The sequence below is a fragment of the Chiloscyllium plagiosum genome, unplaced genomic scaffold (assembly GCF_037043375.1).
Source record: "Chiloscyllium plagiosum isolate Xiang-an unplaced genomic scaffold, Cpla_swu_hap1 HiC_scaffold_1, whole genome shotgun sequence".
NCBI lineage: Eukaryota > Metazoa > Chordata > Chondrichthyes > Orectolobiformes > Hemiscylliidae > Chiloscyllium > Chiloscyllium plagiosum.
The window spans coordinates 167,420,172-167,433,210 of NW_028270139.1; positions in this window are offsets into that span (position 1 = coordinate 167,420,172).

Below are 13,039 nucleotides of genomic sequence, written 5' to 3' on the forward strand. Positions count from 1 at the left end.
AAATACTAGATAGTGAAGGGTTAAAGCATTCCGAAAATACGGAATAGTGAAGGGTTAAAACATTGCGAAAATACTAGATAGTGAAGGATTAAAGCATTCCGAAAATACTAGATAGTGAAGGATTAAAGCATTCCGAAAATACTAAATAGTGAAGGGTTAAAGCATTCTGAAAATACTAAATAGTGAAGGGGTTAAAGCATTCCGAAAATACTAAATAGTGAAGGGTTAAGCTTTCCGAAAATACTAAATAGTGAAGGGGTTAAAGCATTCCGAAAATACTAAATAGTGAATGGGGTTAAAACATTCCGAAAATACTAAATAGTGAAGGGTCAAAGCATTCCGAAAATACTAAATAGTGAAGGGGTTAAAGCATTCCGAATATACTAAATAGTGAAGGTTTAAAACATTCCAAAAATACTAAATAGTGAAGGATTAAAGCATTCCGAAAATACTAAATAGTGAAGGGGTTAAAGCATTTCGAAAATACTAAATAGTGAAGGGATTAAAGCATTCCGAAAATACTAAATAGTGAAGGATTAAAGCATTCCGAAAATACTAAATAGTGAAGGGGTTAAAGCAATCCGAAAATACTAAATAGTGAAGGGTTAAAACATTCCGAAAAAACTAAATAGTGAAGAGTTACAGCATTCCGAAAATACTAAATAGTGAAGGGGTAAAAGCATTCCGAAAATACTAAATAGTGAAGGGTTAAAGCATTCTGAAAATACTAAATAGTGAACGGGTTAAAGCATTCCGAAAATACTAAATAGTGAAGGGTTAAGCATTCCGAAAATACTAAATAGTGAAGGCGTTAAAGCATTCCGAAAATACTAAATAGTGAATGGGGTTAAAACATTCCGAAAATACTAAATAGTGAAGGGTTAAAGCATTCCGAAAATACTAGATAGTGAAGGGTTAAAACATTGCGAAAATACTAGATAGTGAAGGATTAAAACATTCCGAAAATACTAGATAGTGAAGGGTTAAAGCATTCCGAAAATACGAAATAGTGAAGGGTTAAAACATTGCGAAAATACTAGATAGTGAAGGATTAAAGCATTCCGAAAATACTAGATAGTGAAGGATTAAAGCATTCCGAAAATACTAAATAGTGAAGGGTTAAAGCATTCCGAAAATACTAAATAGTGAAGGGTTAAAGCATTCCGAAAATACTAGATAGTGAAGGATTAAAGCATTCAGAAAATACTAAATAGTGATGGGTTAAAGCATTCCGAAAATACTAAATAGTGAAGGATTAAAGCATTCCGAAAATACTAAATAGTGAAAGGGTTAAAGCATTCCGAAAATACTAAATAGTGAAGGGTTAAAACATTCAGAAAATACTAAATAGTGAATGGGGATAAAGCATTCCGAAAATACTAAATAGTGAAGGGTTAAAGCATTCCGAAAATACTAAATAGTGAAGGGTTAAAACATTCCGAAAATACTAGACAGTGAAGGGTTAAAACATTCCGAAAATACTAAATAGTGAAGGATTAAAGCATTCCGAAAATACTAAATAGTGTAGGGGTTAAAGCATTCCGAAAATACTAAATAGTGAAGGGGTAAAACATTCCGAAAATACTAGATAGTGAATGGGGTTAAAGCATTCCGAAAATACTAAATAGTGAAGGGTTAAAGCATTCCGAAAATACTAAATAGTGAAGGGTTAAAACATTCCGAAAATACTAAATAGTGAAGGGGTTAAAGCATTCCGAAAATACTAAATAGTGAAGGGTTAAAACATTCCGAAAATACTAAATAGTGAAGGGGTTAAAGCATTCCGAAAATACTAAATAGTGAAGGGTTAAATCATTCCGAAAATACTAAATAGTGAAGGGGTTAAAGCATTCCGAAAATACTAAATAGTGAAGGGTTAAAACATTCCGAAAATACTAAAGAGTGAATGGGGTTAAAGCATTCCGAAAATACTAAATAGTGAAGGGTTAAAGCATTCCGAAAATACTAAATAGTGAAGGGTTAAAACATTCCGAAAATACTAGACAGTGAAGGGTTAAAACATTCCGAAAATACTAATTAGTGACGGATTAAAGCATTCCAAAATACTAAATAGTGAAGGGGTTAAAGCATTCTGAAAATACTAAATAGTGAAGGGTTAAAACATTCCGAAAATACTAAATAGTGAATGGGGTTAAAGCATTCCGAAAATACTAAATAGTGAAGGGTTAAAGCATTCCGAAAATACTAAATAGTGAAGGGTTAAAACATTCCGAAAATACTAGACAGTGAAGGGTTAAAACATTCCGAAAATACTAAATAGTGAAGGATTAAAGCATTCCGAAAATACTAAATAGTGAAGGTTTAAAGCATTCCGAAAATACTAGATAGTGAAGGGTTAAAGCATTCCGAAAATACTAAATAGTGAAGGGTTAAAACATTCCGAAAATACTAAATAGTGAATGGGGTTAAAGCATTCCGAAAATACTAAATAGTGAAGGGTTAAAACATTCCGAAAATACTAGACAGTGAAGGGTTAAAACATTCCGAAAATACTAAATAGTGAAGGATTAAAGCATTCCGAAAATACTAAATAGTGAAGGGGTTAAAGCATTCCGAAAATACTAAATAGTGAAGGGTTAAAACATTCCGAAAATACTAAATAGTGAATGGTGTTAAAGCATTCCGAAAATACTAAATAGTGAAGGGTAAAACCTTCCGAAAATACTAAATAGTGAAGGGTTAAAACATTCCGAAAACACTAGACAGTGAAGGGTTAAAACATTCCGAAAATACTAAATAGTGAAGGATTAAAGCATTCCGAAAATACTAAATAGTGAAGGTTTAAAGCATTCCGAAAATACTAGATAGTGAAGGGTTAAAGCATTCCGAAAATACTAAATAGTGAAGGGTTAAAACATACCGAAAATACTAGATATTGAAGGGGTTAAAGCATTTCGAAAATACTAAATAGTGAAGGGTTAAAGCATTCCGAAAATACTAAATAGTGAAGGGGTTAAAGCATTCCGAAAATACTAAATAGTGAAGGGGTAAAACATTCCGAAAATACGAGACAGTGAAGGGTTAAAACATTCCGAAAATACTAAATAGTGAAGGATTAAAGCATTCCGAAAATACTAAATAGTGAAGGTTTAAAGCATTCCGAAAATACGAGATAGTGAAGGGTTAAAGCATTCCGAAAATACTAAATAGTGAAGGGTTAAAACATTCCGAAAATACTAGATATTGAAGGGGTTAAAGCATTTCGAAAATACTAAATAGAGAAGGGTTAAAGCATTCCGAAAATACTAAATAGTGAAGGGGTTAAAACATTCCGAAAATACTAAATAGTGAAGGGTTAAAACATTCCGAAAATACTAAATAGTGAATGGGGTTAAAGCATTCCGAATATACTAAATAGTGAAGGGTTAAAGCATTCCGAAAATACTAAATAGTGAAGGGTTAAAACATTCCGAAAATACTAGACAGTGAAGGGTTAAAACATTCCGAAAATACTAAATAGTGAAGGATTAAAGCATTCCGAAAATACTAAATAGTGAAGGGGTTAAAGCATTCCGAAAATACGAAATAGTGAAGGGTTAAAACATTCCGAAAATACTAAATAGTGAAGAGTTAAAGCATTCCGAAAATACTAAATAGTGAAGGGTTAAAACATTCCGAAAATACTAAATAGTGAATGGGGTTAAAACATTCCGAAAATACTAAATAGTGAAGGGTTAAAACATTTCGAAAATACTAAATAGTGAAGGGTTAAAACATTCCGAAAATACTAGACAGTGAAGGGTTAAAACATTCCGAAAATACTAAATAGTGAATGGGGTTAAAACATTCCGAAAATACTAAATAGTGAAGGGTTAAAGCATTCCGAAAATACTAAATAGTGAAGGGTTAAAACATTCCGAAAATACTAGACAGTGAAGGGTGAAAACTTTCCGAAAATACTAAATAGTGAAGGATTAAAGCATTCCGAAAATACTAAATAGTGAAGGGGTTAAAGCATTCCGAAAATACTAAATAGTGAAGGGTTAAAGCATTCTGAAAATACTAAATAGTGAAGGGGTTAAAGCATTCCGAAAATACTAAATAGTGAAGGGTTAAGCATTCCGAAAATACTAAATAGTGAAGGGGTTAAAGCATTCCGAAAATACTAAATAGTGAATGGGGTTAAAACATTCCGAAAATACTAAATAGTGAAGGGTTAAAGCATTCCGAAAATACTAAATAGTGAAGGGGTTAAAGCATTCCGAAAATACTAAATAGTGAAGGTTTAAAACATTCCAAAAATACTAAATAGTGAAGGATTAAAGCATTCCGAAAATACTAAATAGTGAAGGGTTAAAACATTGCGAAAATACTAGATAGTGAAGGATTAAAGCATTCCGAAAATACTAGATAGTGAAGGGTTAAAGCATTCCGAAAATACTAAATAGTGAAGGGTTAAAACATTCCGAAAATACTAGATAGTGAAGGATTAAAGCATTCCGAAAATACTAAATAGTGAAGGGGTTAAAGCATTCCGAAAATACTAAATAGTGAATGGGGTTAATGCATTCCGAAAATACTAAATAGTGAAGGGTTAAAGCATTCCGAAAATACTAAATAGTGAAGGGTTAAAACATTCCGAAAATACTAGACAGTGAAGGGTTAAAACATTCCGAAAATACTAAATAGTGAAGGATTAAAGCATTCCGAAAATACTAAATAGTGAAGAGGTTAAAGCATTCCGAAAATACTAAATAGTGAAGGGTTAAAACATTCCGAAAATACTAAATAGTGAAGGGTTAAGCATTCCGAAAATACTAAATAGTGAAGGGGTTAAAGCATTCCGAAAATACTAAATAGTGAAGGGTTAAAGCATTCCGAAAATACTAAATAGTGAAGGGGTTAAAGCATTCCGAAAATACTAAATAGTGAAGGTTTAAAACATTCCAAAAATACTAAATAGTGAAGGATTAAAGCATTCCGAAAATACTAAATAGTGAAGGGGTTAAAGCATTTCGAAAATACTAAATAGTGAAGGGATTAAAGCATTCCGAAAATACTAAATAGTGAAGGATTAAAGCATTCCGAAAATACTAAATAGTGAAGGGGTTAAAGCATTCCGAAAATACTAAATAGTGAAGGGGTTAAAACATTGCGAAAATACTAGATAGTGAAGGATTAAAGCATTCCGAAAATACTAAATAGTGAAGGGTTAAAACATTGCGAAAATACTAGATAGTGAAGGATTAAAGCATTCCGAAAATACTAGATAGTGAAGGGTTAAAGCATTCCGAAAATACTAAATAGTGAAGGGTTAAAACATTGCGAAAATACTAGATAGTGAAGGATTAAAGCATTCCGAAAATACTAGATAGTGAAGAATTAAAGCATTCCGAAAATACTAAATAGTGAAGGGTTAAAGCATTCCGAAAATACTAAATAGTGAAGGGGTTAAAGCATTCCGAAAATACTAAATAGTGAATGGGGTTAAAGCATTCCGAAAATACTAAATAGTGAAGGGTTAAAGCATTCCGAAAATACTATATAGTGAAGGATTAAAGCATTCCGAAAATACTAAATAGTGAAGGGTTAAAACATTCCAAAAATACTAAATAGTGAAGGGGTTAAAGCATTCCGAAAATACTAAATAGTGAAGGGTTAAAACATTCCGAAAATACTAAATAGTGAATGGGGTTAAAGCATTCCGAAAATACTAAATAGTGAAGGGTTAAAGCATTCCGAAAATACTAAATAGTGAAGGGTTAAAACATTGCGAAAATACTAGATAGTGAAGGATTAAAGCATTCCGAAAATACTAGATAGTGAAGGATTAAAGCATTCCGAAAATACTAAATAGTGAAGGGGTTAAAGCATTCCGAAAATACTAAATAGTGAAGGGGTTAAAGCATTCCGAAAATACTAAATAGTGAATGGGGTTAAAGCATTCCGAAAATACTAAATAGTGAAGGGTTAAAGCAGTCCGAAAATACTAGATAGTGAAGGGTTAAAGCATTCCGAAAATACTAAATAGTGAAGGGTTAAAGCATTCCGAAAATACTATATAGTGAAGGATTAAAGCATTCCGAAAATACTAAATAGTGAAGGGTTAAAACATTCCGAAAATACTAAATAGTGAAGGGGTTAAAGCATTCCGAAAATACTAAATAGTGAAGGGTTAAAACATTCCGAAAATACTAAATAGTGAATGGGGTTAAAGCATTCCGAAAATACTAAATAGTGAAGGGTTAAAGCATTCCGAAAATACTAAATAGTGAAGGGTTAAAACATTCCGAAAATACTAGACAGTGAAGGGTTAAAACATTCCGAAAATACTAAATAGTGAAGGATTAAAGCATTCCGAAAATACTAAATAGTGAAGGGGTTAAAGCATTCCGAAAATACTAAATAGTGAATGGGTTTAAAGCATTCCGAAAATACTAAATAGTGAAGGGTTAAAGCATTCCGAAAATACTAAATAGTGAAGGGTTAAAACATTCCGAAAATACTAAATAGTGAAGGGGTTAAAGCATTCCGAAAATACAAAAAATGAAGGGTTAAAACATTCCGAAAATACTAAATAGTGAAGGGGTTAAAGCATTCCGAAAATACTAAATAGTGAAGGGGTTAAAACATTCCGAAAATACTAAATAGTGAAGGGGTTAAAGCATTCCGAAAATACTAAATAGTGAAGGGTTAAAACATTCCGAAAATACTAAATAGTGAATGGGGTTAAAGCATTCCGAAAATACTAAATAGTGAAGGGTTAAAGCATTCCGAAAATACTAAATAGTGAAGGGTTAAAACATTCCGAAAATACTAGACAGTGAAGGGTTAAAACATTCCGAAAATACTAAATAGTGAAGGATTAAAGCATTCCGAAAATACTAAATAGTGAAGGGGTTAAAGCATTCCGAAAATACTAAATAGTGAAGGGTTAAAACATTCCGAAAATACTAAATAGTGAATGGGGTTAAAGCATTCCGAAAACACTAAATAGTGAAGGGTTAAAGCATTCCGAAAATACTAAATAGTGAAGGGTTAAAACATTCCGAAAATACTAGACAGTGAAGGGTTAAAACATTCCGAAAATACTAAATAGTGAAGGATTAAAGCATTCCGAAAATACGAAATAGTGAAGGGGTTAAAGCATTCCGAAAATACTAGATAGTGAAGGGTTAAAGCATTCCGAAAATACTAAATAAAGAAGGGTTAAAACATTCCGAAAATACTAGATAGTGAAGGGGTTAAAGCATTTCGAAAATACTAAATAGTGAAGGGTTAAAGCATTCCGAAAATACTAAATAGTGAAGGGGTTAAAGCATTCCGAAAATACTAGGTAGTGAAGGGTTAAAACATTCCAAAAATACTAAATAGTGAAGGGGTTAAAGCATTTCGAAAATACTAAATAGTGAAGGGGGTTAAAGCATTCCGAAAATACTAGATAGTGAAGGGGATTAAAGCATTCCGAAAATACTAAATAGTGAAGGGGTTAAAACATTCCGAAAATACTAAATAGTGAAGGATTAAAGCATTCCGAAAATACTAAATAGTAAAGGGGATGAGGGAGGAAATAAACACAATAACTATCACTAGACTAGACACTGAACAAATCTTGACACCAAGGTGCTGTGGGCCATCAGCAGCAGCAGAATCAAACTCCAACCCAACCTGGCCTCTTGGCCCGGCATACTCTCAACTCTACTATTACCAGCAAGCTGGGGATCAATCCTGATTCAATCAAGAGTCCAGGATGGCATGCAATAAGCAGTATTAAGTTCACCTAAAAATGAAATGTGAACTTGGTAAAGCTACCAAACAGGACTACTTGCATAAACAGAAAGTAATAGATGGGACGGAGAGATCCTGCAGCCAATGGATCAGATCTATACTCCACAATCCTGTCACATCCAGTTGTGGACAAATTAAAACTCACATAATACCAGGTCACAGGGTGGCACGGTGGCACAGTGGTTAGCACTGCTGCCTCACAGCGCCAGAGACCTGGGTTCAGTTCCCGCCTCAGGCGACTGACTGTGTGGAGTTTGCACGTTCTCCCCGTGTCTGCGTGGGTTTCCTCCGGGTGCTCCGGTTTCCTCCCACCATCCAAAAGATGTGCAGGGTCAGGTGAATTGGCCATGCTAAATCGCCCGTAGTGTTAGGTAAGGGGTAAATGTAGGGGTGTGGGTGGGTTTTGCTTCGGCGGGTCGGTGTGGACTTGTTTAAAAAAAATACCAGTTCACAGTCCAACAGATTCATTTGCAAATACAAGCTTTTGGAGAGCTGCTCCTTTGTCAGCACTCTGAAAGCTTGTGATTTCAAACAAACCTGGTGGACTATAACCTGATGTCATGTGACTTTTAACTTTTTCCACCCCAGTCCACGCTGGCACCTCCAAATCATGACATCCAGTTGTGAACAATGCTGGAGGAGGCAGCTCCGTAAACATTTAAAAGTACTTACCGGTAGCGGGCAGCGGTGTTTTTTTTTCTCTTTCACTCTCTCTTCACAGAAAGAGCGGGAGCACCAGGGGGAAGTGACGACGACCAGAGGGGCAGCCGGGAAGGAAAGCGGTGAGTATTTATACTCACCCTTCGAAGCCGTCGGTCATTTCCAGTGCGAGCAGCAGCGAAGGTAAGACCGTTTGGTTTTAAAAGTGCTTACCGGTAGCGGGCAGCGGTGTTTTTTTTTCTCTTTCACTCTCTCTTCACAGAAAGAGCGGGAGCACCAGGGGGAAGTGATGACGACCAGAGGGGCAGCCGAGACCCGGAAGCAGTTAGTGTAAGCTTACCTGGGTAGGTTTTTTCCCCCTATAAAAGCGCGAAGGAGAGGAACCCGAGGCACTACACGGGTAGTGCCTCCCACCCGCCCTCCTCCTCTAACCTAATAATAACACCTGTTGTGGTAAGTAGGTAAGTGCTGAATTTTGCTTGTTGTATTCTTTAGACCCAGTTTTTTTTAAAATAAAAGTTAGCTTTAGAGGGATGGCAGTGAAGGCAGTGCAATGTTCCTCCTGCAACATGTATGAGGTGAGGGATGCCATCGACATCCCTGCCGATTACACTTGCAGGAAGTGCACCCATCTCCAGCTCCTCCAAGACCGTGTTAGGGAACTGAAGCTGGAGTTGGATGAACTTCGGATCATTCGGGAGGCAGAGGGGGTCATAGATCAGAGTTATAGGGAAGTAGTAACTCCAAAGATGGCAGATAGATGGGTGACAGTGAGGGGGACTGGGAGGAAGCAGCCAGTGCAGGGACCCCCTGCGGCCGTTCCCCTCAAGAACAAGTATACCGTTTTGGATACTTGTGGGGGGGATGACTTACCAGGGGTAAGTAACGGGGCTCAGGTCTCTGGCACGGAGCCTGTCCCCGTTACTCAGAAGGGAAGGGTGAAGAAGAGCAGAGCAATAGTTATTGGGGACTCGATAGTTCGGGGCACAGATAGGCGGTTTTGTGGGAACGAGAGAGGCTCACGTTTGGTATGTTGCCTCCCAGGTGCAAGGGTACGTGATGTCTCTGATCGTGTTTTCCGGGTCCTGGAGGGGGAGGGGGAGCAGCCCGAAGTCGTGGTCCATATTGGCACCAACGACATAGGTAGGAGGAGTGCCGAGGATGTTAGACAGGCTTTCAGGGAGCTAGGTTGGAAGCTCAGAGTTAGAACGAACAGAGTTGTTGTCTCTGGTTTGTTACCCGTGCCACGTGATAGAGATTCGAGGAATAGGGAAAGAGAACACTTAAATGCGTGGCTACAGGGATGGTGCAGGAGAGAGGGATTCCGGTTTTTAGATAACTGGGGTTCTTTCTGGGGACGGTGGGACCTCTATAAACAGGATGGTCTACACCTGAACCTGAGGGGCACCAGTATCCTTGGGGGGAGGTTTGCTAGTGCTCTTGGGGGGGGTTTAAACTAACTCTGCAGGGGCATGGGAACCCAGATTGTAGCTTCAGGGTGCAGGGCCTGGAGTGTAGGGAGGTTAGGAACATGGCATCAATTTCCAAGGAGGGTGCCTGTAAACAGGAAAGTGGCTTGAAGTGTGTATACTTCAATGCAAGAAGTATACGAAATAAGGTAGGTGAACTTGCAGCGTGGGTTGGTACCTGGGACTTCGATGTTGTGGCTATTACGGAGACATGGCTAGAACAGGGACAGGATTGGCTGTTGCAGGTTCCAGGATTTAAATGTTTTAGTAGGGTCAGAGGTGGGGGTAAAAGAGGGGGAGGTGTGGCATTGCTTGTCAAAGATAGTATTACAGTGGTGGAAAGGACGATGGATGAGGACTTGCCATCTGAGGTAGTTTGGGCTGAGGTTAGGAATAGGAAAGGTGAGGTCACCCTGTTAGGAGTCTTTTACAGGCCTCCTAATAGTCCTAGAATCATTGAAGAAAGGATAGGGAAGGTGATTCAGGAGATGAGTGACAGTAATAGGGTGGTTGTTATGGGGGACTTTAACTTTCCTGATATTGATTGGGAAAGCTATAGCTCAAGTTCGTTAGATGGGTCAGTGTTTGTTCAATGTGTGCAGGAGAGTTTCCTGACACAATATGTAGACAGGCCAACAAGAGGTGAGGCCATACTGGATTTGGTTCTGGGTAACGAACCAGGCCAGGTGTTAGAATTAGAGGTAGGTGAGCACTTTGGGGATAGTGACCATAATTCGGTGATTTTTACTCTCGTGATGGAGAGGGATAAGTGTGTACTACAGGGCAAGAGTTATAGCTGGGGTCAGGGAAATTATGATGCGGTGAGGCATGACTTAGGATGTGTGGCTTGGAAAAGTAAACTCCAAGGCAAGAGTGTAAATGATATGTGGAGCTTGTTCAAGGAGCAACTATTGAGTGTCCTTGATAATTATGTACCTGTCAGGCAGGGAGGAAAGGGTCGTGCGAGGGAGCCGTGGTTTAATAAGGAATTGGAATCTCTTGTTAAATGGAAGAGGGCGGCCTATCTCAAGATGAGATGTGAAGGTTCAATTGGGGCGATTGAGAGTTATAGGGTAGCCAGGAAGGACCTGAAGAGAGAGCTAAGAGCAGCAAGGAGGGGACATGAAAGGTCCTTAGTTGGTAGGATAAGGGAAAACCCTAAGGCTTTCTATAGGTATGTTAGGAATAAAAGAATGACTAGGGTAGGAATAGGTCCAGTCAAGGATAGTAGTGGGAAGTTGCGTGTGGAGGCGGAAGAGATTGGGGAGACACTGAATGAATACTTTTCTTCAGTATTTACTCAGGAACAGGGCATTGTCGTCGATGTGAATACTGAGTCACAAATAAGTAGAATGGATGGCTTTGAGGTATGTAGAGAAGAGGTGTTGGAAATCCTGGAAAAGGTGAAAATAGATAAGTCCCCTGGGCCTGATGGCATTTATCCTAGGATTCTCTGGGAAGCAAGGGAGGAGATTGCAGAGCCATTGGCCTTGATTTTTATGTCCTCGTTGTCTACAGGAGTAGTGCCAGAAGACTGGAGGATAGCAAATGTGGTTCCCTTGTTCAAAAAGGGGAGTAGGGATAACCCTAGTAACTATAGGCCGGTGAGTCTCACTTCTGTTGTGGGCAAAGTCTTAGAGAGAATTGTAAGGGATAGGATTTATGCACATCTGGATAGGAATAATGTGATCAAGGATAGTCAGCATGGTTTTGTGAAGGGCAGGTCGTGCCTCACAAACCTTATTGAATTCTTTGAAAAGGTGACGAAGGAGGTTGATGAGGGGAAAGCGGTAGATGTGGTATATATGGATTTTAGTAAGGCGTTTGATAAGGTTCCCCATGGTAGGCTACTGCAGAAAATACGGAGATATGGCATTGAGGGTGAGTTGGAGGTTTGGATTAGGAATTGGCTGGATGGAAGAAGACAGAGGGTAGTAGTTGATGGCAAAGTTTCTTCATGGAGTGCCATCACTAGCGGTGTTCCGCAAGGATCTGTTTTGGGACCATTGCTGTTTGTCATTTTTATAAATGACCTGGAAGAGGGGTTAGAAGGTTGGGTGAGCAAGTTTGCGGATGATACGAAAGTCGGAGGAGTTGTTGACAGTGAGGAAGGATGTGGCAGGTTACAGCAGGATATAGAGAAGCTGCAGAGCTGGGCAGAAAGGTGGCAAATGGAATTCAATGTAGCTAAGTGTGAGGTGATTCACTTTGGGAAGAATAACAAAAAGATGGGGTACTGGGCTAATGGTCGGATACTTGGTAGTGTGGATGAGCAGAGGGATCTTGGTGTCCATGTACACAGATCTCTGAAAGTTGCCACCCAGGTAAATAGTGCGGTGAGGAAGGCATATGGCGTACTGGCTTTTATTGGTAGAGGAATTGAGTTCCGGAGTCCTGAGGTCATGATGCAGTTGTATAAGACTCTGGTGCGGCCGCATCTGGAATATTGTGTGCAGTTTTGGTCGCCATACTATAGGAAGGATGTGGAGGCACTGGAACGGGTGCAGAGGAGGTTTACCAGGATGTTGCCTGGTATGGAAGGAAGATCGTATGAGGAAAGACTGAGACACTTGGGGCTGTTTTCATTAGAGAAAAGAAGGTTTAGGGGAGACTTGATTGAGGTGTACAAGATGATTAGGGGGTTAGATAGGGTTGACAGTGTGAACCTTTTCCCACGTATGGAGTCGGGTATTACAAGGGGGCATAGCTTTAAATTAAGGGGGGGTAGATATAGGACTGAAGTTAGGGGTAGGTTCTTCACTCAGCGAGTCGTAAGTTCATGGAATGCCCTGCCAGTAGCAGTGGTGGACTCTCCCTCTTTATGGGCATTTAAGCGGGCATTGGATAGGTATATGGAGGATAGTGGGTTAGTATAGGTTAGGTGGGCTTGGATCGGCGCAACATCGAGGGCCAAAGGGCCTGTACTGCGCTGTATTCTTCTATGTTCTATGTTCTATCCCAGCCTCAATACTGGGGGAACCAGCATAATACAAGGCTGAAGCATTCAGAACAATCTTCAGCCAACGTGCCAAGTGAATGAGCCAGCTCAACCCTCTCCAGTGGTCCATTGCATCACAGATGCCAGACTTCAGTGAACTTACTTCAACATGCATGATATCAAGAAACAGATGGAGGCACTGGATTTGGCAAAGGCTGCAGGG